Source organism: Amphiura filiformis, chromosome 2 (assembly GCF_039555335.1).
Source record: "Amphiura filiformis chromosome 2, Afil_fr2py, whole genome shotgun sequence".
Classification (NCBI taxonomy): Eukaryota; Metazoa; Echinodermata; class Ophiuroidea; order Amphilepidida; family Amphiuridae; genus Amphiura; species Amphiura filiformis.
Window position 1 is genome coordinate 41,673,178 of NC_092629.1, and position 6,000 is coordinate 41,679,177.

Below are 6,000 nucleotides of genomic sequence, written 5' to 3' on the forward strand. Positions count from 1 at the left end.
GGTGTAGTACCCCCTTAATAATGAAGATGAAAATTATATAATTAGTTCTCTGGGCTGATAGGATGAATCTGTATTCAGCGCACATAAATATTGACAAAAATGTGGCCAGATTCGAACGGGTACTAGCATGACGCTCTAGCCTATTGAGCCACAGAGGCACACTTGATAAGAGCAGAGCGGAAGATTTAAATCTACATCTGACTTTGCATATAATTATGTCTTATGTGACTTTGTATATTTCTTATAAAAATAGGCAGTTCTGATACCTTCTACTAGGAATGTGACGACCATCATTCGAACCTTATACCTAATACCACATATAGATTTAAGCATTGAACCATTCTTATCACCCAAGTTATTGTATCTTCACATGTCCATGCTCTGTCTTGTTTGGAGTTCTTTGAATGCAGTGTTTAAAACATGCTCAGTTTGCACACTCTGAATGAAATAAACAGTGTGCACACATGAGCATATTAAATTCCACCACACCCAGCATTCATCTGCCTTGGTTGCCATTACTTTCTGGTAGATCAGCTGTTTGCATTGGAAGTAACATGGCGTGTGTAGGCTTTATTATCTGAAATCTAATTGAACAAAAAAACAATCAAATTTGAACTGTTGTTAAAGAAATTTGGTCAAAATTAGTAATTAGAAATAGTATTATTATTGGGAGCACGGTGGCCGAGCGGAACAGGCTGCGACTCATAAACGGAAGGTTGCGGGTTCAAGCCCCGGCGACGTCATCGTGTTGTGCCCTTAAGTAAGGTACTTAATCTCAATTACTCCTCCCCACCCAGGTGTATAAATGGGTACGGGCATTCTTAAATGCTGGGAAGGTAACAGACTCACTGTGGCGGAGGTGTAGCGATCCCCTACAGCAACATTACGTGGAGGAGTCTGGCCCAATCACCAATGAAAGAGAGATGGGCACTCCGATCACTGTTTATACAGTATCGTCTCCTTTACCTTTTTATTATCAACAAATTATATATTGTCGGTAACTTATAAAGATTGCAGTCTAATTTTCACCTACCTCTTACACAGGGCAATTGGTCTGAAGGGGATTTGGGAAAGGATCTTGCTACTGGTGCTGTAGCTGACCTGGTTTGGAAGGTTTTGGTAGCCTGATCAAATTATGTTCCACCACTCATATTGTGATATAAATTATCAGATTTGTGATGCTATTACATTAGCAGTAACAATGGCGATGTCTAAGGAATCTCAATGTGCACAAGATGAGCTTGAAACTGCAGACTATGTGTTTGTCTGCGGAATATGTCTGTACGATTTCAGTCAACCCAAAGCTTTACCATGCTTACATACGTTTTGCTGTGAGTGTATTCGTCAATGGGTTACATTTAATGGACACATTAAAGGGAAACAAACGTCTGCAGTTGTTATTACTTGCCCAACGTGTCGCAATGAAGCACTAGCACCAGATGGTGTTGATGGTTTACCGACAAACTTCTACATACATCATTTGCCGAAAGATAAGGTGGTACAGTTACTTACGTGCATGTCATGTGACAATATGAATACTGGATCAGAAATGCAAGGACGATGTAGAAATTGTGGCTGGTTATGCGCATCGTGTTTTATTAGTCATAATACATTGAAAGCTTTTAAGTCTCACGTAGTCCTTGAACTACGAACTCTTCGATCTGGAAAAACGGCACCAGAACTCTCTGTATCAAAGGCTTCAAACGCGGTTCCTGAGAAGGTGAAATATGGCGTATGGGAAGTGGAAAAGACCTTTGGAAACTTTGACAACGCTCGCGATATAACTGTAGCATCAACCGGAGATATATAGCTATCACGAACAACAATGATAAGGGTCAGGTTTTTGTGTTTGCCAAAGACGGTAAGCCCAAATTTACGATAGATACCACTACAGCTTCAGATCCACGACAACCTTCCAGACCTCATGGCATAGCTCTTGATAGAAGGGGATTCTACTTTGTTACAGATGAAACGCCATTTATTAAGGTGTACAGCAATGAAGGCAAGCATATGTTTGTGTTTGATACAGTTCCTCCTGAGGAGATGACAACAGCAAACGTTACTTGCACCGGTATAGCAACACACGGTGAGACGATTTTTATAGGACATTGCAATAACTACTGGGGAGGCGGTTTCTCTAAATATAAGACTTTTGTCAGTTTATATGACTCTGATGGAATACTTCAGAGAAGAATTAATTTGTCCAGTGGATTATTTGGAAAGACGATAGTAATAGCTGTTGCTGTATCAAAAGAGAAGGTATTTGCTTCTTCAAACAACGAGATGTCAATTAAGGTTTTCTCACTTGCAGGACAATCTTTATACTCAATATCATTACAACAATGCAATTTTGGCATTTCTCTCAAAGTAAGAGGTCTATTTCTCCACGACAATGAACTACTGGTAGCTAATGGAACACCGAATAAAGGATGTATCTACAGATTTTCATCATGTGGACGTTACAAAGGGTGTGTATCCAAGGGCTTGTCTTCATCGGATGTATGCGTAGCTTCCAGTAATGAGGCGATGTCTCCGCATCGGCCGCTTGGTATATCAATGACCCCTTATTTTTTCCGTTTTTGTGGTATACGCATGGGTAGTAAGTTAAAATTGGTATTCAAATGGGGTCTAAATCAGATTTTGGTATATCAATGGGTCGAAAATCTTTAAACTCACTTGCATAAATTTCACGAAAATAAATTGTCTGATCGTCTCCAAATAAGGTACATCGCTATCCAAATAAGGCAAATCAGAACCATAAATTCAGAGCTGGGCAAATCAATTGATAGTCCGATTAGCAAACGTTGAGTTGTCATTGCAAACAGATGGCGACATTCTTCCGGTGTAGTATATGCGAGCCCAGCACTACTTCTGTTTACCCCGGCCAGTTTTGATAAATCACTGAAATTAATCGGTATCGAAGTTGCAACAGCAATTTTTTCATCGCTGTTTTTAAGTCAGTTTTGCCTCTCAGAACTCGGGATCGCAAAACTAAAGTAAATTAACTGCCGATTTTTAAATGCATCGAATCATATAAATAGGTTTTTTCAACAATCGGGTAAGTTTTTAGTGTAAAGTTGAGTATTATTTTTGGTGCCGAATTCAGCTGACATGACACGCGACAGCACTGCCAAAATCATACACGATCGATGTGCATGGGTCAAATTGATGTTGTTTTGGTTCGATAATTCAATGATAATTGCAATTGCATTGAACAAATATTAAATTCGTTTAAAATTTCATTAAATCATGAGTAGAAAGAAAAAAGGTACCGTACAAAAACATATAAATAAAAAAAAATTTCTTCTATTGATTTTTTATTTCTTCTTTCACCATGCAGGGTACAAATTTTATGATTGCTCATCCAATTTTTTTCACAGACATCTTCCGTCAATCGACTTACTTGCATGAACCAAAGGCCATGATGAGCGGGGGGGGCACTGGCTGCGCCACTGTTTCGTGGTTTTTGTATTGTGATGTGCCCTGAGTAATTTAATTTGATGATTTATCTTTGTTTACAAAGTTACATGAGTGATGACATTTTAGGAATTCCCTCTCAAATTGAGCAAAACAAGTTGAATCATATCTAATTTGGAATATTTGGAAACCCCCTTCAGATTGTAAAGAGATGACATCATATATGGGATTCCCCTCAGGAAGTGATGTAATGGGATTTCCCCTCAGGAAGTGATGTCATGTGAAAGGTTTATGTTATAATTAAGACTAGGAATTTCCCAGATTGAGCATAATGTGAAGGTAGTAAATGGCCCATAATAGAATGGGGTTTTTCCCATGCTTGATATATAAGAAATGTAAACACAATTATTGACACAGTTGATAGTGTTGATCTGGGCTATGCTTACAGTCCAATTCCTTGAAAGAAAGGAAATTACAAACCAGAAATATTTTATGTAGTCAAAGTACTACTATTTACCAGTGTTGTCGGAGAAGATCTAGAATACGTCAAGGAATGTTATTCTTCCAAGAAAGGAAATATATTCTTCTGTCGACTTGCTGAAGTCTGGTATTTTGATTCAACGCAACTGTCAAAATAAGTGGGGACAACTGCATCGCAGTCCTGCTTCCTGAAGATATTGTGTGAAAGGTGGAAATAGCACCAAGTTTGGAGAAAGCAGCGCAAGGAGTTAAATTTGGAGAACTGCGCAAGGAGTTTAGCATAGGAGAACGGCGCAAGGAGTTTAGCATAGGAGGACGGCGCAAGGAGTTTAGTATAGGAGAATTGCGCAAGGAGTTGTAAACGTGTTTGGAGAACACCATTTTCGTGTAAGGATTTTATACGCAAGGAGTTATCAATGCAAGTGTACAAAGGACTTCGCTGATTGTCGCAGGACAAGTGAATAGGGATATATTACATCAGTCGTCCAGAACATTACAAGAACTTTATGATCACCAAGAAGAAGAATGCTGGCTAAGTACAAAATAGATAAAGAGTGATTATATTTGATTAATGTATATGTGCATTTGTAGTCATTATATTGTACCAAACGAAACTTGCTTTCAATTAAAGACTTAGATTTTGTTAGCTTAAACGAACAGTGTATTTGTGTTGTGCATTCGTGTGAGTTCGGGTAAAAGGTGATTTTGGCCTTGAGTCAAGTACGACTCGTAACAGTATGTTGTTAAATAAAATATAAATAAGTGCAAGAATCATCTTTCCCTACACAATACTTGTTACACACTAGGCTAGATATCGGCCCCTACAAGACAAATGAACATAAATTGGGAAACTGAGAAAACAAAACAACAATAAATATATTTTGGATTTGTATGAGTTCATTACAAAATAAGGGGCGGTGCAACAATTGTGTACGCGGGGTGGTGAATTCTCAAAATGTTCACCACCCCCCCTTTTGGCCTGCCAAAAAATCTTTGCCCCTATAATTCACCACCCGGGGGTACACATAATTAACGCCCCTAACAAACAAAATAATAATAATCAATAAATGATAGACCCTTGATAAATAGAATAAAAAAATACAAAATACAGTAAACAAGAAATTAAAAACGTGATCTGAAAATTTTTTTACGGTATTCTAAAAGTATAGTGGTATATGGATGGGTCAGTATATGGGGTTGGTATATCAATGGGTGGTATTTTTGTCTTTTCAACTGGTATAGTCATGGGTGTCTATTCTATGTTGGTATATGCATCGGTAGTAAAAATCGGGTTTGAAGTGGTATAGACATGGGTACTACTTCAAAATCTTCGGAGGCACACCCTACCCAAAAACATTTGAGTACCCCCCGGTGTCTCCGTTGGATGTATGGGGAGTAGCAGCCAGCAATGAGACGATGGCTGTGGTATCCAAGACAAATATCATCGTATACCGTTGGGTAACAACGAAATAAGGCGTAACTACGCGGAGATGTCATGTACAGCTATAGATAAGTATCAACCAGTTGATATAAACGCTCTTCGGTCTGCAAGCAGATATTTTGAGAATGTTTGGGGAAACTCACAGGCCAGACTGGTCGATCCGAGTAAGAAACAGCTTGACTTTAAGAAGGCTGTCCTGGTTGAAGGGGAGTAGTATTCAAAAGTAACAGAGTAAGATGAAATATTAATTTTCATTCTTTTCATACAGAATTCGCCCGAACATTTTTGCAGTGGGACTCTACAATTTGCCCCGGCTTCCATCTAATGTTCATGAAATCTGGTGTAATTTGGTGTATATGGCTATACTGTGGTTCACATCAAGACCGGTAGTGACGTCAATGGGGTTTTTTCGCGGTCACAAGCTTGCGGACAAACTACCCTTGTACGCGTGCGTGTACGCTCTGCCCGATTCGATACTGCGCACAGGCAAACTTGAGGCGAACACTATATAAAGCCTGCGTCCTATAATACTTTGTTCGGTTTATACATGATATGACAATGATAATTATTATAGATTTGTATAGAATGGCACAGCAGCACCTACGCTAGCTGTGATTTGTGTCATGCTTATGTGAATTTACGCGAGCGTAAGTTGAGACTTT